Source organism: Adiantum capillus-veneris, chromosome 30 (genome assembly GCF_014529385.1).
Source record: "Adiantum capillus-veneris isolate H3 chromosome 30, ASM1452938v2, whole genome shotgun sequence".
NCBI lineage: Eukaryota > Viridiplantae > Streptophyta > Polypodiopsida > Polypodiales > Pteridaceae > Adiantum > Adiantum capillus-veneris.
Genome location: NC_140960.1, coordinates 10,087,050 through 10,111,152, shown reverse-complemented (window position 1 = coordinate 10,111,152; position 24,103 = coordinate 10,087,050). Strand labels below are relative to the sequence as shown.

The following is a 24,103-nucleotide window of genomic DNA, read 5'->3' as shown; positions in this document are numbered from 1 at the left end:
GTTAGTGTTAAAACCCTAGGACCTTGAGGTGGGAACCTTGCCCAAGTTTGAGGGGCTTGAGCTGCTTGTGAATTGCTTGTGAGCTACTTGAGGTGCTTGTGAGCTGCCTGAGATGCTTGAGGTGATTGAGGTCCTTGTGAGCTTCTTGTGAGCTACTTGAGGTGCTTAAGGTGTCTCTGTAAAAGTCAACAAGAGCCTACAAAGAAGGGGGTGAGCCCTCTTAGTAGGGGATGGGAGAGAACATACATTCACACACTCAAGGCTTGCCAAAGACCAAGAGAGGCATTAAGGACACATGTCAAGCACCTATCTAGGCTTCCATCAATTAAGCTTTAATCCTATTGGATGGCTTATGGAAAGTACCAATGAGAATTTAGTTAATGTTAAATAATAATCTAAGCTCTCTCTCTCTCAAGAGGGGTAAGGAGGACACTTGTCACAATGCTACACCCCTTGCTTGTTATGGAGATTTCCTACCATTGGCTAACCTTTGGCATGGGCCAATAGGGTGCAAGGAGAGTCTCATTTGAATACACGACACACACACTCACACAATCTCATGTGTTGAGCAAGGAATCCATCTCCTTCTCCAAGCTTGATAAGTAGAGAGCCTAAACCAACAACTCTTGATCATGGAATGAAAATCCAAGCAAGAGTCAAGCTTCAATGGCATGCTCATCTTCTCTATCATCTTCATTACTATGCTAAGGTAAGCTCTAAGAGTAATATATGGTAAGGAGGATATGTCTTTCTCATATGTTACATCTTCTTTCTCTTAACGGTCCTCACTCCTTGCTAGCTCTCTCCACCTTTGAAAGTGTTTGCGGTCTTGGTATTGAGACTAGGGAAAATTTAATTGTTGTTATTATGTTTAATTTTGGTGCATGAAGCTTTCCATCGTCATGGCACCAAAGGGGTATCAAGGAACACAAAGATTGTATTGTACAAAGTCTCTCTTCATGCGAGAATATATAATACAAAAGCCTTTTGGAGGGGGGACCGGATCCAAGTAAATTCGGTCCTCAATTGTTGTCAAATTATCTATTTCTCTCTCTTTTGCAAGTATTTTCATGCCAAGTTAATTAGGTGTAATGTTTATGTTGCTACCTTATCCAGGCACTCTCTCTAATCTCATTGGAAACTTTCCTTAATGAATTGTTGACTATTGTTATTGTATTTCCGGTACCACAATGTTATTAGTACAATTCCATTACATTGGTATTAGAGCTATTGGTTTCTCTTTTCTTGCTTAAGAAGAGAGGTCATCAAGCTTGCAACAAAAGGTTGGTGTTTTTAATTGCAAGGGGATATGTGGGACATGGATCTATGGTCTAGGTTGGCATGCCTATTTTTAAACAAGAACGAGGGACCCCACTGGGAGCTATGGACTTAATAATGGAGTCTTTTGGGGCTTGCCTTTGGCTTAACCATTATTGAGCTATTAGAAAGCCTAATAGGAACTGGTGCCAATTTAGCTCTGTAGACCCTCTCCACTACTCATTGCAATTAACAATATTCCAAGCCACGGGTATAGATGCTTGAGTGCTAATCTTTAAAAGTAAGAGAAGTGGCAACTAAGGCTTTGAAGCTATTAAATAACAAGTTAGCATCCACCTAAATTTGATAAGCATGGCTTACAATAATAAAGAGAGTAGAATGAATGTTGATAACTTTGATTTTTCACGTGAAGGTGCTTCTAATGATGCCTGTGCGCTTGTGAATTATCTTGTTACTAGGCTACAACAAGCCATGAGCAACCCTGCTTTACAGGGTGAAGTTATTCAACAACTTTGCACCCATGGGATTCTCCAAGCTCCCCAACAAGAGAGAGTACCTAGGAAGCCTCCTAGTGAGACTCCCAAAAGAGGACTCTCTATGGTGAGAGAAGAGGAGGATTTTCACAAAAGAGAAATAAGTGTCTTCATACACGTTGAGTGATGTGGCTCCACAATGACAGTGGTCACAAAGGTCTCCAACTCCTCCAAGAAGAAAAGATCGCCACAAAGCCCTCCTAATTGACATCTTAAGAGGGAAGAGAGGAATAAAATGAAGAAAAGAGCGAGAAAGAGGTCACCCTCTTCTCCATCTTCATCATCCTCCTCCTTTTTCGATGAAATTCATGGTGCTCTTCCCAAAGAGCCCAAGAGGAGAGGCCATCAAAAATCGTATGTTGCCTGGAAAAGGTCTAGCAAGATCAAGGAGTTCAAAGACGGAGGAAAGAGGATCTCTTTTCTCACCTATGATGGCACCTTTGGTGCCACGGACAAAGTTTTGGCCTTTATCCAGCAATTTGATGCGGCCTTTGGAGATGAGGGCCTTATGGAGTCCTCCAAGCTATGACATGTAGCTATGCACTTTCAAAAATCTACCAGGAAATGGTGGCCTAGCCTACGAGCTAATGGTGAAGCTCCAAAGACATAGAAAGTTTTAAGAACTTCCATCATGAAGCAATTTCTTACAAGCGACGCCAAAGACAAATTTCTCACTGAATGGCGAAGCTTGAAGCTGTCTCCCTATGAGTCTATCCACAAGTATGTAGACAAATTTTGGGATTTGCATCTTAAAGCCACTATCTACAAAAAGATAGACTTTGGAGAGCAAAAATAGCAGTTTTGTGATGGGCCAACTAAAGATGTGGCCGAGTATGTCAATTCTCAACGGCCTAGGACCATCTCTGCGATTATACTTTATATGATGGTCGCTTCACAAATCAATTTCCAACAAGGCGCTAAGAGGAAATTCTAAGCCCATGGAAATTAGAGACAAAAATGAGTTTAGAGGGAAGAATAATCCTCAAAATTCTTCCAAAGGCAGCTCTAGCAACAACAACTCTAAAGCTAAGGAGAAAGGAGTCTTCAAGGGTAAAAATAGACTCCCTCTCAAAGAGCTAGAGCGTTTTTGCAAAGAAAAAAAATGCTTTAAGTGTGGGGAGAAAGGACATGGCTATCGCGCTTGCCCCCAAAGAAATGCACGCAACGAGCCACCTAGAGCTTCTATGTTTGAAGCTCCAAAAGAGGATGCTCATTGCCAAGGGTCTCCTCTTTCCTATGCTTGGAAAAAGGTGAGGGAGCATGATGCCTTTATTCTTTTCAACCATGGCTCAACTCACAATTTCATATCAATGGAGTTGGCCACCAAATTAGGCATCCAAGCTCATGAGATGGGAGATACTATGAAGGCCGATGGAGCTTTCATGGGACAAGATGCCATAGTTACTCCCTTGATTGGGAAATTGAGGCTTCATGTCCAAAGCTATGTCGATAAAGAGGACTTCTTTGTTCCCCTCTCAAGCATAAGGACGTTATACTAGGGGCACCATGGTTCACTCACATGCCTTCCAACATGAAGTTCCCTGAAAGGAGAATATAATTTAGTTATAGAAAAAAGAACATGTACATAGATGCGAATGAGACGGGTAACACCATACCCCTTGTAAATATGCCTGCTTTTGATAAGTCAATGAAAAGCTAAGTTTTTTCGTACATGATTCTTGTTAAGAAGTCTTTCAATGACCCTAATGTTTTATCAAACAAAAATGGTAGGAATCAAGAGGAATTAGAGCTTTCTAAGTTCCTCAATAAATTCCAAGATATTTTTTAGATGACATCCCTAGTGAGTTACCTTCGAAATGAGGGAATGATGACCATGCAATAGAGCTTCTCCTGGGAAGCTCACTGCCTAATATACCTCCTTATTGACTTTCACAAGCTCAACAAAAAGAGATCATGAGGCAAGTGCATGAGCTAGTAGAGAGAGGGATGGTGAGACCTAGCTCTTCTCCCTTTTGTTCACCAGTTGTTTTAGTGAAAAAGAAAGATGGCACATACCATATGTGTGTCGACTATAGAGCACTAAATATGATTACTATCAAGAATAGATTTCCCATGCAACCATAAAAAAAATTATTATGATTGTAAACCACACTTCCATCACATGTGGTCTCACTTCTAGAGGCATGTGCTATCTTGGCTGCTAGCATTCCCCCTTCCTCGGATGACATGACCAGATGTGGGTTGGTCTATGCGCGGAGGCCCGGATTAAAGAGTCACCTCAAGCTCAAGTGCAAAAACCATCAACTAGACAAGAAGAGCCTCCAAAGAAAGATGAAGACAAGAAGAAGCAAACACTAAGCCGGAGCATCAATACCATAGAGATAGCATGACCATCTACATACAACGGAATATCAACCCTAAAACCACCAACACAAGAAGAGCATGATGAACAAAAAAGGCAGTTGAATGAAAAGAAGCGTAGAATGGTTCAAGATTTCAATCTGGGGAAAACACTTGGAACGCAAGAAATGTAATTTCTCAGCCACAAAGCTATCATCCAAACCAAAGAAAAAGACCTAGTCAAAGCTAAAGGGTCCTTTGAAGATAGGGCACCTGCAGAGAAGAGATTAAAGACCAAAGTGCAAGAGCTATATGTAAAACCTATATATGGTGTGCATTCAAGGACTATTTTAAAAACCCCTTAGCTGTGAATTTTTCACCAATACAAGGGACCCTCAAGACTTAATGCACAACTCTTGCTTCTTTAATGCAAAAAACCACGATTCTTGTTTGGCTTGCCTTTGCTGGCCTAGAAGCTTGCTTCACCTTGCTTGATTTGTCAAGAATCCTTTCTTCAAAATACAAAAGCAAGCATGCCTTGATATGGAGTGTAAACCATTGTGTCAAAAAGGATAGGTTTGGAAAAGATGAATCATGCCTCACTTTTCTCTAAGGTGTTTCCTTGGATGTGAGGGCCCCGGGGCGTTCACTTATCATAAGCTCCCTATATCACGTGTGTTCAAGAGGCTATTAATAATACCTCAATATACATACTACATTTACACTACATACCTACTTAAAAACCTCCCACCACCCTCTAATTATACATAAAAGTATACATTTTGGATAATTAAGAATCCTCTCCGGTTACTCATGTGATATGATACACATTTTGAAAAGTGACTGCCCCAGGGTGAGGGCATGGTTTCAAAAGCCTTGGATGGCCCCACCTACTTGATTACACCTTGACTTCCAAACTTGGAATCCCAACCCATTGGGTCTTGCTTGAGTTGGGCTGGTGAACTTTTTGAATTCTTGGTTGTAAACCCTTGGTGTAAGCCTCTTGAATGCCTTTGTCCTTGGTAAAACTGGTTCAAGAACCTTGTGTGCTCTCAGGACCTCCACAACTATGGCTCATGGCCTTGACCTGCCAAGCCTATGAAGGGAGTGAATTGCCCTTGAGGCGGCCTTAGGCATCCTCTTGGGGACCCAATACATAGGAATGTGTGAAAAGATGCTCCTTTGAGCATGGCGGCAACAATAGTGCCAAGTGAGGGAGAAGAAGAAGATAACCCTTGTTCTTGATTCCTTAGTTTATCTGTGAGTAATATAACTTGATAAAAAGAAACTAGGCTTGATTTTATTCAGTAAGGGTAAAATACAAATTGATGTCTTAGGAGACTTTGATTCACAACATTGCTCTTAATACAATCCCAGCAGCATGGCAACTAAAATTTGAACAATGTAACAAACTTTGTGTACAAGATTTTTGTACATACAAAGCTTGCTCACACATATATCTAAATAATGATGATAAAGAATATCCTCAACAATCAAACATACCTTGAGGATATCTTTTCCCCAATAGATCCAACAACATCCCAAAAACTAAACAAATTTGTAAAGAAGCTTCAAGCTTTGAATGCATATAGACATGCAAATCAATGAAGTTTTATCCTTCCAAAGATCTTCCAACTTAAATCATTTTCAAATCTAGTCAATCAAGACAATCCCAACAAACAAGTTATCATAAGTTCCAGGACGTTATAAAATGATTGAGCTTGGATACAAGATGTCTCTCCATGGACCTCCATTTGTCATATGTGTGCCCTGATCTACTATAATGATCGAGCCTAGATCTCCATATTTGCACTCCATAAATAATGGGAGAAGTGACCAAAGTGTCAAATAGCCACATCTTAATGTGTGGCTCCTAAGCATCTTTAGTACTCCTATCATTGTACGACCAAGTTGGCATCACCTCTATATCATCATACAAAGAGCTTTCATGCTCTAAGACATGTGAAATGGTCTATAAGCACTTGTTCCTGCCAATGTAAGTGAGAGCACTTGAGGCTCTCTCAGATATGCACTTCATGAACCGCCACTGGCACACTCGCTAGTGCATATTGCAATTCCCCAGCCATGGCTAAAACTCTTGCCCCTTTTTTAGCAATCCCCTCCTCTCTAATATTCATGAATCCCACCTTCCAGACCAAGTGCATGCCACAATTCCTCTTGCAAAATATTGGGGGCACTTATGATTGGGTCGCCAAGCCTCACCATATCTATGATAGCAAACCAAGAACCACATATACATAAAGTGTCAATCCATGGGACGTAGTTGACCTGTCTAGTGCATGCAAGCTACAAAAGGTTGTCAATCCCTCAAAAAACCCAGTCACAACAACTTACTACTCTCAAGTGTCAATCTCTAGTGTGGCAATCACCAAAAGCTAATCTTTTAGTTGTAAGCACACATGCACGTTTCATTGAGTTAAAGTGCTGCAATGAAACCAAACTTGCTAGGATGGTAGACAAGAACAAACAAAACCTCTACATGGTCTCAAATCTTTGATCCAACACTCAAAAAAATCATGCATGTTTTTAGGGGCCTGTTTTTAGTAGGTTGATTTTAATGTTTAATACACTCAATAGCCTTGGGTTTCCTATGCTAGGAATTCCAAATGGATGCATGAATCAAGCAAAACAAGCAAAAATAACAAGAAGATGGCCACAATAAAAACACAAAAACTTTGCAAGAGACTTACGTTGAATTAAAGATCTTTCACCTATGATCACAAAGTTAGTCATGGATTCACGATAGCATTTCACACGAGGAATATATAAGCATGAGAAGCAAGAGGGTAGAGAGAGTACTCAGAACAACAGAGCGTGCACTTTCATTTATCCAAAACTTAGGTTCAATTTACAAAAATTGGCCTTTATACTTTGCCAATGGTCAAAATCTAGTCCTCTAGTCAATATGGCTTATAAAACTAACAAACTAAGTGCCTCGGGTAATTTAGTTATAAGTTAAAAGCCATCAACCCCAATCTACTCAATAAAGGCTTACATATACAGCCATAAAAATAATTATTATGATTGTAAATCACACTTCGATCACATGTGGTCTCACTTCCAGAGGCATGTGTTAGCTTGGCTGCTAGCATTCCCCCTTCCTAGGATGACACAACCAGATGTGGGTTAGTCTATGAGCGGAGGTATAGATTAAAGAGTCACCTCAAGCTCAAGTGCAAAAACCATCAACTAGATAAGAAGAGTCTCCAAAGAAAGATGAAGACAAGAAGAAGTAAACACTAAGCCGGAGCATCGATACCATAGAGATAGCATGACCATCTACATACAAAGGAAAATCAACCCTTAAACCACCAACACAAGAAGAGCCCGATGAACGGGAAATGAAGCTGAATGAAAAGAATCGTAGAATGGTTCAAGATTTCACTCTAGGGAAAACACTTGGAACGCTAGAAATGTAATTTCTTAGCCACAAAGCTATCATCCAAACCAAAGAAAAAGACCTAGTAAAGTTAAAGAGGCCTTTGAAGACAGGACACCTGCAGAGAAGAGATTGAATACCAAAGTGCAGGAGTTAGAGGTACATGTGGAAGAGCTCCAAAATGAGAAGGCAAGGTTGGAAAAGGACCTACGACTCACCCATGTTGATGGCATCCAAAACCAAGAGGAGATTCAAAAATTGGAAGAAGAGAAAGCCAAACAAAGGAAGCAGTATGAACAATTAACCACTTCTTATGATTTTGTGAAGTCTACACTAACAGCTCTACTTATGAACCTAGTGTCACACACATCAACAACAACTTCCTCAAGATCTATGCAGAATGCAAAAATAGCAAAAGTTAAAGAGGAAGAGAATGGGTCTAAGAGGGCCTCTTTATTTGGTAGTTTAAAGGAGTCAAACCTTGAGTGTTCACAAAAAGCAATCAAAGAACGGCTTTCAAGCTCAAATTGGCATAACAACAAGTTTATTTGAGTTTTAATAACCCCTCACTACAAGAGATGCTTAAGCTCAGCAATGTTCATTGTGCGATTCTCAAAACTCTTGGCGTCGCTATGAGCATTGCTATATAGCGATGCTCATAGCGACAGTGACTCTGTAGGTAAAAAATTATCCAAGAGTGCCAAAACTCAGATTTGGTTTTGGCGCTCTTGGGCAACGACGACGAACAGAGGTATACCTTCACCCCCCCACACACACACATGAGGAGAGGAGGGAGAGCCACATAAGATCCCTCCCTCTCCTTTCCCTCATGTTGCCTTCCCTTCTTTTCTTTCTCCCTCCTAGACACACACACACACACACACACATGAGGAGATGAGGGAGAGCCAGGTATGCTCGCTCCCTCTCCTCTCTCTCATGTTCCCTTCCCTTGTTTTCTTTCTCCCTCCCTCCCTCGCACACACACACACACACACATTGAGAGAGAGAGAGAGAGAGAGAGAGAGAGAGAGAGAGAGAGAGAGAGAGAGAGAGAGAGAGAGAGAGAGAGAGAGAGAGAGAGAGAGAGAGAGAGAGAGAGAGAGAGAGAGAATGTACACACACATGCATAAATAATCAATCTACACACACACACACACATACATACATTGACAATCTCAGTATTTAAATGTTCATTAGCAGATGGCTGGTGTGCTAACACACTATCATCATCGTGACCTGATAAGTTCCCAAGAACATCAGCAAAGCTTGAAATGTATTGACTATTACCTATCACATCCGCTACAAAATTCTATCTTATAATCATCAACTGGATAGAGTGTTGTCGAAGCTTGATCCATAGACATTGCACCCTCCATTTCACCCTCATGATTAGCTGACGGACACATGTCTGCTCTAAACTAGCCCACTTCACGGGTTCTTGATTCATAAGTGATTGACCATCATCAGTCCCCGTTAGCAGTAACATATTGCTGAAAGAGGTATGTTGTTCTGCCTTTGCTACAGAGCTTGAAAATGCTTGAGGTGCATGATAATGCACCATATTGGACGCAGATCCAGACATACCCGTGTCCTTCTCTATACCTACCCACATTTAAAGAAAGCGATTCTGGAAAAAAAACAATACAACAGCCGTAATCTTCTTGGAGATATGACCAATATACATATGTCAGTGTCGCTGACATTACAAGAAAAAATACTCATCATCAGTAGGTTTTTGTACACATGAAGATATCCATGCATTGATATTTATGGAAACTTACACTCATTAGCATCATGTATGTGTGTTCTACGACTACGTTGTCCATATATGAAGAAACGAATGTAGTTCAAGAAAGCAACACACATGCCTTCTTTTGATTTCCTGTATAAATGACCTTAATTGAATTTCAAGACATATCCTTTCCTTTATGTTTCAATACCATAGAATCCAGATTATTAAACATTTCATGCAGTCATTGTGCCCACTACATGCCTAATATGCAATGAAGGTCGGCACCTATAGCAACGGATGTCACACAATCATGACCATGGAGGCATGTTAATACGCATGAGCACACGAACACTATCCATTCAAATCTAGTGTTGTTTCTCTTGACTAATCCACTTGAATGCTTTCTCAAGCAAAAGAACTAAACATAAGCGAGAGATTAAAGCACTTCTTCTTCACAGGAAACAAATTAGCGGAGACAAAAATCTGGCTTAGAGTGGTTCCATTTTTTGTATATACATCATGTCCTGCTGGATTAATTATAACAACAAATAAAGCAAGTTTGTATTAACAGTTCAAAAACCATAATATTTTCAAATCCCAAATACGCATCTATCATTGTAAGCAAGACTCTAATTGAAAAAGTATCATTAATGTAGAGAGGAGTAAATGAAGTGCTTACACCACTAATATTCATGTATTGATGGAGTTGCTAAGTTGCGGGTGCATTGTGTTGAAGATGGCCTCCATAAGAGATATATTGTTTGAGCATAAGACTAGTAGTTGATGCATGTTGCCTGCCAATCAACATATTATGATATTTTTGCATCAGAGGAAAATCCAAGTTGCAAGTATCCAGCTCTATCTACAATGAGGCCATAGAAAGTCTCTAGTCGGTTTGCATGTTGCTTAAGCTCAACCATGACCATGGCATGTACGGGCTATTCCCACCAGTTTTGTGACCAACAATGTATCCGATTGAGTTCCTCCAAATCCACCTATGCTCTTTCTTGACCTTGAGCTCTTGCCAGAGAGCATTATGTTTGCTTTTGACTCTGCATATTGCTTTCATTTTGTCAAAGTCAATGGAAACAGAATGCTTGAGGGTCTTGTTGATGAAATAGTCAATTCATGGGTGGCCGAAGTAGAAGGCTTTGCCAGACTTGGAGCAGACAATGATGCTAACTTTGGAGACACAGTATGGAGAGCTCACGTGCTTTCTTGATGAGACCAACCCTTCCCTTGGAGAAGTAGGAAAGCAACATAAAAATTAAACAAAAGCAAAAATGGAGGTATACTAGAAAAGATCTCCGCAAGGCAAGCAGAGACGGCGGACTCTGATGTGTCATGAGGGAGTGCAGAGAGTGCAGGCCCGCTTGTAGCTTGTTTCAGCTTGCAAATCAACTAGAATTTTCAGTTTCAGCCATCACCAATGTTTTTCAGTTTTCAACCTTGCATTGCCATCTTTCTCGGCTGTCCATTGGGTGCTAGCTTTTGGAGGTCCAATTCTTTTGGATGTAACTGCTTTTAGCCAAGCCCAATGCCTTTCTAAGAGTGCTAGTGCCTCTCCTCTTGGACGGATTGGCTGAACAGCCTTGCTTAGAGAGAGGACCCTTGGACATTGTACTTGTGCAAAGTAATAATAAAGAAATATCATGGAGGGGCACCAATCTTTGGGGCCATGCATCTGGGTGCAAAATTTCACCGTGCCGTGTCATCTCTCCTCTTCTCTCTCTCTCTTTGAATTTTTTTTGGTGTACCACAAGTGTGTTGCATTAGATATTTGTCTTGGAGTGTCCAAGTCTGCTACAGTGGTATCAAAGCTCAAAAGATTCTTCTTCTATGGAGAATCTAGTCCTTTTCCAGCACACATGGGTTCTCACCAAGAATTTGACAAGATGGAAGAACAGCAAATTCCCAGTAGGGGATCTGAGGAAAACAGTAAGCAGACAAATGGGGATTGGATGGGGAGTCAGCCTCTTTCTAAGGATTCCAACCAGGAGTATGGCCTGATCCCAGCTACTTGGGCTGAAAATTGGTATTTCATACCACAAGCACACCGAAGAAATGTGTTTGTTTTGATGATGATCCCAGTTCATCATCATCCTCCTCCTTGAATAGCTCAGAGGAATCCTCTGACTCTAGCGATGAGGGCAGCGAGAACAGAAAAAGAAGAAAGACTCATAAGAACAAGAAAAGCAAGAAGAAGGCAAAGAAGAGTAAATCCCATAGAAGGGTGGTCAAGTTTGACACCTTTTAAGACCCACAAGGCTTTGTCTTTTATTCAACAATTTGACATAGTCTTTTTTGGAGGACGCTACTCAGAGCACTCCAAGGTTAGATGTGCAGTATCTTACCTGAAGGGAAATGCCCATACATGGTGGTCAACCTTACCGTTACATAGGGAAGATCCGACCAAGTGGTTGAAGTTTAGTGCAACATCTTACCTTAAGGGAAATGCCCATACATGGTGGTCAACCTTACTGTTAAGTAGGGAAGCTTTGACCAACTGATTGAAGTTTAAGAGAGTTTTTACTTCCTCATGGCTCACACATGAGTATGAGCATGGTGTGATTATGGCTTGGAATCATCTACAAATGACCAAAGAGGACACTTTGGATTCTTACTATCAAATATTTTGGGATACTTTTCTACTGGCCTCTTCTTTTAAGAAGATCGCCTTCAAGCAACAGGTTGAACGATTTTGCTATGGTCTTTTGTCTGAAATACGAAACTATTGTTTGACGAAGAAGTTTGAGTCTATTCAAAGGCTCATGGGACACGCCAATCAAGGGTTTGATATGCATGCATGCACAATTACAAGGCAGTAGAAGACCAAGCAAAGAAAGGAAGAACAAAGGCAAGAAAGTTGTTTCTGAAGTCCGCTATGTTTTTGCATCCCAAAAACACTGCGGACTTCAAAAACGGTTTGTCTGCCAATCGTTTGCGCATGTGAGCTTGCAAGTAGCTTGCATGTAGCTTCCATGGGTTTAGGTATGTAGTTGTTTGCAAGCTCACGTGTGCAAACAACTCGTGGGAAAGTTGTCTCTGAAGTTTGTTGCGTTTTGTGTGAGAAATACCGAAAAGGGGCACCAACCTTTGGGGCCACTGCATCTGGGTGCAGAACTTTGCCATGCCGTGTGGACTCTCCTTTTCTCTCCCTCTCTCTATTAAAGTTTTATCCAATTGTTTGAAGATTTTTTCGTGTGTTTTTATTGATTTCTCTCTTGGAGTGTCCAAGGCTGTAACAGTTGTTGAATCATTTTTCTTATGTGAACCTTTGTGCCCATCAAAGAACTCCAAAGCTTGATCCCCTTCATTAGCATTATGAGATTCATCTGGACATCTTGTTATGATGTCTATCATGTACATAGAGAGGTCAAATATTGCAGATTCATCATGAGAAGAGTCCTCATGAGAAAATGCTCCATCAAACGGAATACAATCCATAGACTCGCTTGCAGAGAACAAGCTTGCACTATCATCAGATTCAAAATCACTATATAACCACTCTCGGACAACTCTTCACCATCATACATCTTGCATGGAGCATCATCAACCACTGTAATAACCACTATCTAACAACTCTTCACCATCATACATCTTGCATGGAGCATCATCAACCATTTGTTTGAGAACCTATTTTAGCACGCAAATCTGATAGACGAGATGTATTATTATCCTTGATAAGCATCGGCATCACATTGACTCTTCAACATTCCCCAAAACTCATCTTGCAACGACTCAAAAGTAGTGACAAGAGACCTCTCTATTGGATCTTTAGGTTTTGGCAACCAACCCTCAATGCAGACCAGCTATAATGCCACTCGTCCGGAAGCATGTGCAAAAACATGAAAGCATCATGAGACAAGCCTTGTGAGGCATATGCAGCTTTTGCTACATCGTCGTCAATTGCAAATTGCATCATCTTATGCTCAATATCTGTTATCCAAGATTGTATACATTTATTTATAGTGACCAATCTGTGCCTTGACTGTGTCCAAGTCTCCATGAAGTAGGAGGAAAAACGGATACAATCAGCATTCATGCACCTCATTTTTATTGCCCGACGGCAAGCATAAAAAGAGTTTGTCACCGCAGAATTGCTCAGCAAAAAAACACATCTTCAAAAGGCCAAAGTCACCTATGTGACTAGAAAGTTACAATTTGATTACATTGGGAGCAGTGAGCTTACATTGGGCTAGGAGTCTCAGAGCAAGTCCAGCAAGCTATGCAAGGTACTTTTTCCCCCTGGCCTACCCATGTTGGGCATATCCCACAATGATTGTACTCCACGAGATAACAATCCAGACTGTCAATGATGACAGCGACGATGATGATGACAATGGTTGAATTATGAATTTCTTGATGCAAGGGCTGATTGGACCAATCTACAAAAACCTAGCTGATCTGGTCCAGCTAAAAACGCTACCAATTTAATGCTGAAAACTGATTGATAATGGGCTGAAAACTGATCGCTAAATGTTGAAGCTGAATTTGCAAAAATGATGATAGTTTGCGGCTGAAAATTGAGTGCTAGTTGATCTGCTGCGATAGGGTGAATGTGATGAGGTTCTACGACCGGCGGGGATGCAAGGTCACGATCCTAAGGGCTGAATTGTAAAAAGCTAAAGTTGGCTCCAAATACACTGAGGAATCTACTGAGAAAATGCTGAAGATGCTCTCTTGACGCACTCCTTGACTTGGGCACTTCGTTGGCTTTCTGCTCTCTTGCTGCACTGTTGTTTTGGGCACTTGGACTCTCCGCTGGCTCTCTCGACTAACAATATCATCGTGCCCTTGCTTTGTATCCGTCAAAAACAGCCCATGCTTCTCGGACCTACCCAAGTTGGGCATCTCCCATAATCAGTGAAAAACAGCCTAGAGCTTCCTGACCCTTGCCTTCAAGATGCAAGCGTATGTGATTGCATATGGAGAGACACCCTCGCTTTGCATCCGTCAACAACAACCCACAACTTCTTGGTCCTGCTCAAGTTGGGCATAGCCCGCAATCAATGCATTTGAAGAGACAACATCCCAGACAGGAAGCTCCTTAAGCACTTTTTGTGCTCTATGAAGTGCAACACGCTCGGCATACATGTTGACCAAGGCAATGCCAAGCAAAACATTTTCTTTCAACAACCCTCGGCTAACACTATCATCATGCCTTGCTTTGCCCATATCAGTATCTTGTGTAATGCCACATGTTTTCTAGGGACAAGTGTACGTGATTGCATTTGGAGAGATGCTCTCTCCATGCGAATGCTGAAAATAGCACAAATCTTCTTGATGACCCTTGCCAAGCGTATGTGACTACATCTAGAGAGACACCCTCGCTTTGTATTCGTTGAAAATAGCCGAGAACTTCTTGGCCCTGCCCAAGTTTGGGCGTATTCTACAATCAACCAAAAACAACCCAAAGCTACCCGACCTTGACCCTTACCTTCAAGATGCAAGCATATGTAATCACATCTGGAGAGACACCCTTACTTCGCATCCGCCGAAAACACCCCAAAGCTTCTTGTCCCTCCTCAAGTTGGGCATATCCCAAATAGCCTAGGGCTTCCTGACCCTTGCCTTCAAGATGCAAGTGTATGTGACTACATATGGAGAGACACCCTCCCTTGGCATCCGTAAAAAAAAACCCACATCTTCTTGGCCCTGCTCAAGTTGGGCATATCCTGCAATCAGTGCATACAAAAAGACGACATCTCAAACAGGAAGCTCCCTAAGCACTTTTGTGTTATATGAAGTGCGCCACATTTGGCATACATGTCAACCAAGGCAGTGCCAAGCACAACATTTTATTTCAACGATCCCTGACTAACAATATTATCGTGCCTTCCTTTGCCCATATCAACATCTTGTGTAATGCCACACGTTTTCAAGGTGCAAGTGACGTGATTGCATTTGGAGAGATGCCTTCTCTATGCAAATGTTGAAAATAGTCCAGAGCTTCCTAACCGTGACCCTTGCCAAGCATATGTGATTGCATCTAGAGAGACACCCTTGCTTTGTATCTGCCAAAAACAATCAAGAGCTTCTTGGCCCTTCCCAAGTTAGGCGTTGTTGTGCTGTGGCACGTACATGGTGGGAACGAATGTTAAGATATTTATTTTATGACTTTTTAGATACATAAGTATATTTTTCATAATGTACATATATTAAGTATAATCTTAATCTTTCTATCTCATTTTAGTATTTATCTCAATCTTTCTATCTCATCCTAGTATTCATCTCAAAGGAAATATATTTTTACTTTACCACTAGAAAATATTATGGGAAAAATGCCAATAGCTGTGCCTCTTTTAACTTGGGAAAAAGAAAAAGCATTGGTTCTTTTTTTTTCTCTACTATCTCATTATTATATTCTAGCTAGTTCCTATTGCTAGTGTGGCTCCCAATATATATGTTTTCTATATATATATTATATTCCTTTTTACTAGCTACTAGGAAGGTATCAAATCCTAGTGGGATCCTAGTGGAACACTACCTTGCATAATTTTCAAAGATGCACTTATTTTAATGCATTATTGATAGGGTGCTTACAAAACTTTGTCAAGGAGCAATGTCATGCTTTCATATTGCATGAGGTGTCCATTGGAATCAAATGGAAGGGGACATCAAGAAGACTTTTGCTGTCAAAAAGGTACCCGATTTTGATGGTTTTTTTACACATGGTTCCAAACCGAGTTGGAAAAAGTATATAAAAAAGGGGTCGTAGCTTGTGAGCTGAAGATTCTGCCCATATTTGTTTTTTTTAATTTGGAGCTACGGTTGAGGATATAAGCTCAAAATGGTGGACCCGAGTCTACCCACAGCCTGCAAGGATAGACCATTTCAACTTTTTCCAGCTCCTATTTACACTGACTCCTCTCTCTTTTGTGTATCCCTTGGGGGTTCCCTTCACCTATAAAAGGGGACTTCTTCTTCCTTGAAAACCATAGAAGAGAGGATGTGAGGATTAACATTTAATTGCACTTAGCCATAATCACAAACCTAAAGCCCTACACTTGCTCCTTGAGGAAGACTAGCCAATCTTGTAAGCATTCTATGGAAGATCAACTCTAATCAAAGAAGGACTCAAAATTGGTGCATCAATCAAAGCTTGAAGTCTTCCCTCACCTTCTCTCTTCATCAAATTGGCGAATAACTCATGAAGTGTTTATCAAATAAGGTGTGTTTTACTTTGTGATTTTCTTGTTGTTTTGGTTTTCATCTCTAGCCCAACCTATATCTCTATCTCTATCACCAAATATATTCCCTAACCTAGCTATTATCCACTTCTAATTTTACAACCACCCTTACCTGTATCTCTACTTGTACTTCTATTGCTATTCCTATCTACTCCTCTCTTGTGTCCTAATTGTTAAAGGCGTTCAAGCCACAACACTCCGTCAACGCGATGATAAACCTTCTTGGAGAGCTATTCTAATGTACAAGTTGAGTAATCATATCTTCTTCGCACTCTCACAAATATCTCTCACTTTAGAAGCTCATTCTCTCTACACACTCTAGTTTCTCCTTGCTACAAGAACATCTCTCCCCGCAGTATCTTTATTGCCTACGGGCAACAATAGGGCTTGGGAGGGAAAAATCTCTTCTTTCCACCTCTCTCACATCTACCTTTTTCACATTCTCTAGATGAATAATCCACATAATGTGAATTTCTATCCTTTTCACTTTGTGCGATCTATTACAATTCACGTATGGATTAGCCGTAAAATACACTTCCAACAACGTATAGTGTTTCTCTTTGGTCCAGAAAGGCTCAATGAAATACTTCTTTCAACGGATCCCATCATACTACCCTTGCTAGACTATAACCATTCTTTTGATATGAATGTAGTTATTTTGCTATGAACCAAGAGGATTTGTACACACAATTAATCCCAATCACTAGAAAAAATATATATATCATAGTAAGCACAAAATTACAATTCCAAAGAACAATTCGCAGCTTCTTTGTTCAGCAAAGGTTGAATTCCATTAACTCATCTATTGACCCGTTCATCTTACCCATGATAAGATATGATCGAAGCCTTGACGTTTTTATATTTGTGTTGTTTTGATCTTCTCACTTGTGTTGAGTGTGTGAGTGTAAGGGAGATAGTGGGGCTTCCTTGATTACACTCCCTACCAAACTCTAGACTTCATGGTGTCTATGGCATAACTCCTTCCTATCATCTTTGAGTTTCCTCACAAATTCTCACAGCAAGAGGCCCGGTGCTTTCCTGGCAAGACCGCAAACTTCTCGACATATTTTTAGTGAACCTGACGTGAAGCTGCCAGGGTGAGAGTTTGTGGGTAACCATGGGCGATCATGTGGATCAACATGGTGTGCATTTTGACCCAGCACAATGCAAATGTTTCAAGCATTTGCAATGCTCATGCAACAACAACATGCCACTGAAAGAAGGGAGATTTCAGCAGCCAAAGCCATACAAGCCGTCATCAACAGAATGGATCAGTTCAATGGCAAGTAACCAAGTACTTGCACGAGTATGTGAAGGAGATGAAGCTGCATCGCGTGTCAGAAGGTGAGATGATTCAAAGTTTTGAGCTAGTTGTTACCCCAGAAATTAGGGAACATGTAAGGGCAATTAAAGATGGGCATGGGGGAAAGTGGGAAGAACTCAAAGTAGCTTTAAAGGAAGAATATTTCATGGAGGACTCTGAGAGAGTGACCAAAAGGACATTCTTAGAATGGGTAGTCAAACCAAAGCAGGGACTGTCAATAACAGAGCTACTTAGAGAATTTGAGAGGCGCTATGCACAACTCACAAGAACAAAAAGGGCCACACTAGATGTAGAAAATACAGATCTTTTCTTACAAGCTGCAGGTAAAGAGTTTCAAGAGAAGTTGGAGCTGCTTCTGGAAGATAAAAATGTTGAGCAAGGGCTAAAGGTGCTGTCTCACTGCTTGCCAAGCGACAAAGAAGAAGGGACAAGATGGTAGTAAATACTACAAGTCCTTCTTCCTCAACTTCTGACAAAACAGTAAAGCCTGCTTTTATAGATCCTAAGTTTGATGAGTCCATACTAGATGAGCTTGTGAAGGGAATGCGTGACTTGAAGGTAAATCTTGCAAAGCTTGAGGAAAAAGGCCAACCATCAGGGCCACTTTTTAGGCAAAGACAATAGTCCAAAGAAGGGTTTGTCCAAAGATGTATTTGGTGTGATAGTACATACCATGTAAGAAGGGATTGTGATAGTTTTAGTGACACTTTGACAAAAGATAGTGTCTTTTTTAAGGATCGTAAAATCCACTTAAGAGAGACAGGTCTTCCCTTGAGAACTAACTTTGGAAGGGGGGGAATGCAAACCTTAGTTGAAGATATGGCAACTAACCATGCCACCTCTTCAATTGAGGCAGCTACTTATGGAGTGAAAATTGAGCATCTTAGTGATGAAGAGATGAGTAATCACCATGGAAAAATTTGGCCAAATGTCATGGAATTAGCTAAAAAAAGAAAGCTTACAAAAGAGATTCTTCATGAAGCAGGTGATTGCATACGTCTAGAAACAAGGTGGAGTGATCCAGTGGACTCAATGTCCGTGCATGCCTACATTACAAACTGCCAAAACCATGAAGCCATTGTAGAAGAAAAGCGTAGTCATGAAAATGGTGATGAAGGGCCTTCAAAAAGAGCTACAAAAGGCGGAGGAAGGAATGATGCAGTCCCTTCGCGAGTGCCACTAGCACAAGAGGCACCTTCACCCCGAAGTGACCATGGAGGAGTCTACAACACGAAGGAAGAAGGAGTCAGCAAAAGGTAAGCCAAAAGGACCAGCTTACAAACTACAATCTAACATTGAGCTTGCTACAGACTTGAAGAAAGTACTAGAGGAGAGGATTTTGAATAGCAAGGTTGAGTTTACCTTGGGGGAGGTGCTTGGCATAGCCAAGCGTGAATTCCATGAAGAAATTATCGACATCATAAAGAGAAAGAGGCAAACACTTGGAGAGGCTATTCGCCCACAAGCTGAAGGCGATGCTCTGAAGACACAAGGAGTATAGGTGCAAGCTAAAGAAGGTGACGGAGCTATGGTAGGATGATACCAGTCTTCTTGGAATGTAAGACAAGTAAAATTTGCTGATGATGGGGAAGAAGCTCAAAGCATTCCTAGGAGCCACTATTCTAGAAGCCATTGGGCACAAGCTACTACAGAGACATTGGTCAAGGTAGGTGATCTTGAAGAACCATTTGTTGCCTTAATTGACCATGGGTCTGAAATAAACATAATTTCCAAAAGTCTTTACAACAAATGTAAATGGCCAATGGACACATAACATGGTTGGATGGTCAAAGTGGCAAACAATTCATCAGATGAATTGTATGCAGCATGTCCAAGTGTAAAGGTGACAATAGGTGATGTAAAGGTTGAACAAAATTTCTTTATACGGGACACATCTTCATATCATCTTATCCTTGGACAGCCTTACATTATGGGAGTTCAAATGGAAACAAAGGTAGTGGATGATGGTTCAGCTTATGCCAGGGTACAAAGCAAAGATGGTAAACGAGCTGTTCAATTTCTCACAGTTTGTGTAAACCATGAAAGAAATCGTGACAACCTTAGAGAGCATCCTCTACCAAAGGTGAGTAAGGAGTTTCATGATCATAGGGAAATGATGGGTTTTTGCTGAGTACCATTGTAAAGAGGGATTGCAGTGGTACAGAAGAAAAAAGGGTCTCGCCTGATCCAAAAATGGTCAAAACTTTTTCTACAGGATCCTTGGTAACCAGGAATGGATTGGTATGTTTTACAAAACTTGAATATTTGAAGAGATGTGAAAAGAAATATGTACATAATGTACAAATGTGCATGAAAGAGAGTGGGTTGTTAGAGCCTACTGAAAATGTTTTGCGTCTGTGTGAGCAAGTTTCTTTGGTAGATACTATTGGTGAACTTGATGCTGTAATGGAGTCTAGTTTGCATCTTGGGAATGAAGTTGTGGAAGTATGCTCTGTGGAGATGTATCAAGTCATAGAAGCCTTTAAAGAAAACCAATGTTTCAAGCAAACCATTGGCCCAAAAGTCCATGTTGACACTAAATACAAGAGTTTAGCAAAGAAGGTGAAACCAATAGCTTCACCTCTACCACCCAACAACAGGGAAAAGATTGAGCAGGCTTCTTTGCAACCAAGTTTGAGGAATCCTAAAAAGATTGGGCACACCTTCACAAAGGAGTCCTTTCAGGAGTTGCAGATTGGCTGTGACAAGTTTCTAACACAAGAGGAGACAAAGTGCTTCAAAGAAATGCTTTCAAAGCATGGTAAGGCTTTTGCATTTGAGCCACATGAGATAGGATGTGTTGATCCTTCTATTGTAGCTCCTATGGTAATTTTTACGGTACCTCATGTACCATGGAATCTACAACCTATTCCGGTTCCAAAGGCCCATTTGCCAAAGTTAGTAGAGCTATTGAATGAAAAGATCAAAATGGGGATTTTGGAACCTTCTTGTGCTCCATTCTAAAATAGGTGGTTCGCAGTTCCAAAGAAGAATGATGCTCTACGCTTCATCCAAGATATGCAGCCAGTAAACAAGGTAACAATTAGGAATGTAGGTACATGTCCAATTGTGGATGAGTTTGCAGGAAGGGCAATCTACTCAATGGGGGATCTCTACTCAAGGTATAATCAATTTCATCTTGCAATTGAAAGCAGAGACTTGACAACCATGAGGACACCTTTAGGTTTGGTAAGAATGTGTACCTTGCCACAGGGAGCAACCAACTCGGTTGCACATATGATGAATGGGATGAATAAGGTCTTACATGACTTTATTCCTCAAATCACAATGCCTTTAGGACTCTAGCAGATGAGATACTTAGTTCTTGCACGAGAGGACCTGACTAATCAGGTTGAAGGGCGAGCATTAAGAGAAAAAACCACAGAAGCTGTATGCAAGTTCCTTCTTGATGATGTGATTTGCTGTTATGGTTGTGTGGGAAAGATCACTGCAGACAGAGGTGAACTAGATGCTGGGGAAGCAAGGGAGTTCTTTTCAAGATTAGGAATCAAGCTTTCCCTTACTACAGCTTACAATCCTGAAGGCAATGGAAAAAGTGAAAGGGGGCATCCTCCTATCATCAAAGCCTTGGCCAAAGCTTGTGAAGGAAGAGTTGGTGAGTGGCCAAAATTATTGCCATATGCTTTGTGGGCTGATCGTACAACACATAGCTCAGTAACTGGCTTTATGCCCGTAGAGCTGAAGTATGGTCAAAAGCCAGTGATGCCAATTGAAGATACAATTCCCACATGGATTGTACTACCTTGGCAAGAGGGGCTTAGCAGGGAAGAGCTCCTTGCATTGCGTATAAGGCAACTAGAGAGACAACCTAGAGACATTGAGGTTGCAAAAGAGAGACTAAAGAATGCAAAGTTGAAAAACAAGGACTACTTTGATAAGCGACATCAGCTCAGGAGCAAAGCAATTGACAAAGGTGACTGGGTTTTAGTGTATAATAGTAGCCTTGATAACCAGCACAAAGTCATGCATAAGTTCTCAAAAAGATGGTTTGGACCATATGTTGTAAAGCATGTGCATGAAAATGCTACTTATAGCTTGACTGAACTAGATGGGATAGCAGTAAAGGTTCCCATTGCAAGGAAAAGGATCAAAGTGTTTAAAAGAAGAGAAGACAGTGATCCAGAAAATGTTGATGAAGAGGAAGAGCAAAACACAGGTGAGGATCAAAGTGAAGAAGAAGCTTTGGAATCTATTGATGAAAGCATGGAAGATCTGCAAAAAATTCAAATGTGGCACATACCAGAAGATGTGCAGGTTTAGAGGGGGTGGATGTCGTGCTGTGGCACGTACATGGTGGGAACGAATGCGAAGATATTTATTTTATGACTTTTTAAATACATAAGTATATTTCCCATAATGTACATATATCTAAGTATAATATTAATCTTTCTATCTCATTTTAGTATTTATCTCAATCTTTTTATCTCATCCTAGTATTCATCTCAAAGGAAATATATTTTTACTTTACCGCTAGAAAATATTATGGGAAAATGCCAATGGCTGTGTCTCTTTTAACTTGGGAAAAAGAAAAAGCATTGGTCTTTTTTTTTTCTCTACTATCTCATTATTATATTCTAGCTAGGTCCTATTGCTAGTGTGGCTCCCAATATATATTTTTTATATTCCTTTTTACTAGCTACTAGGAAGGTATCAAATCCTAGTGAGATCCTAGTGGGACACTACCTTGCATAATTTTCAAAGATGCACTTATTTTAATGCCTTATTGATAGGATGCTTACAAAAATTTGTCAAGGAGCAATGTCATGCTTTCATATTGCATGAGGTGTCCATTGGAATCAAATGGAAGGGGACAACAAGAAGACTTTTGCTGCCAAAAAGGTACCCGATTTTAATGGTTTTTTTACACATGGTTCCAGACCGAGTTGGAAAAAGTATATAAAAGAGGGGTCGTAGCTCGTGAGCTGAAGATTCTGCCCATATTTTTATTTTTTAATTTGGAGCTACGGTTGAGGAGATAAGCTCAAAATGGTGGCCCACAGTCTGCAAGGATATACCATTTCAACTTTTTCCAGCTCCTATTCACACTGGCTCCTCTCTCTTTTTGTGTATCCCTTGGGGGTTCGCTTCACCTATAAAAGGGGACTTCTTCTTCCTTGAAAACCATAGAAGAGAGGATGTGAGGATTAACACCTAATTGCACTTAGCCATAATCACAAACCTAAAGCCCTACACTTGCTCCTTGAGGAAGACTAGCCAATCTTGTAAGCATTCCATGGAAGATGCTACCCATTTTGGAGCCAAACTTGCACGACAATTACGAAGGAATTGGAGTGACAACAAACGAAGGCAAAATAATTTTGAAAAATCAACCATTATGGAGACAAAAGTGGTCAGAGAAGAGACCTGCTAACAAGACACTCTACAAAGGGGCTCCACAATGCATACACATTGATTTGACTTATTGATTGATACCCAGACAAAGATCTTGGAAATCATTTACAACCTGCAGGAATCGCAAGAAGTCTATGCTCAACTACCCAATGATGGCAAGTCCCCTAGAGAAGATTCTGCCATTAGAAACATATATGGTGCAAACCTTGAAAGCTACCATACCTTGCTTAGAGATTAAACTAGAAGCAAGCAAGCCACCTGTGGACATTTTTTATTGAAGGTAGTAGAGACATATGTGGGATCTCAACAATACTGTATCATTTAATAGTATCCTTGTGGGTATGTATGCCAGATTGATATTCTTACCTTCTCATTATCTACAAACTTTTGAAGAGTGCTTTATCAAGCTTCTTCAAGATTGAGCCGGAAATATTTAATCCACTAACCAAAGATCTATAGGCTAGGCACATTGCCTACTAAAACACGTTGAAGTCCATTCATCTTCAACACATCATATTCTCTTCAACGCATCATATTCAAGGGAGAGGCTAAGGTAGGAGTGGGAAAATTCAACAAAATCATCTAGTCTCTTGTAGAGGACTACTAGTGTGAATGACAATGTTGAGGATGAGCATTGTCTAGGAGGGAGGGAATTGCAAATGCCAAGATGGATACCCATTCAAGCTAGAATTCCCTAAATGTAATTACCAGATTGTGAAGATACATGGAATTCTCATATCTATGGTGTAATTGTAAAATGGCGCAATTACTTTTCATGTATTTGTACTATACCCATGGGAACTAAATCTTAGAGCTCACATTTTAGAATCCCTAGGTATATAAGTCTCTTTTATTAGAAAATGGGGAGACTTTTTGAACAACCTCCTATACAGGTGAAGTTGAAGCTACAGAGCCCTTCTGTAATCGACATTTCTCACAATCTAATAATCAAAATCATATTTCGACAAG

General features: G+C 40.6%; 1 pseudogene; it reads right to left on the bottom strand.

The window, feature by feature from the left end:
- Nucleotides 1–12,691, bottom strand: part of LOC147417530 (uncharacterized) — a 51,645-nt pseudogene extending 38,954 nt beyond the window's left edge.
- Between the last annotated feature and the right edge of the window lie 11,412 nt (nucleotides 12,692–24,103).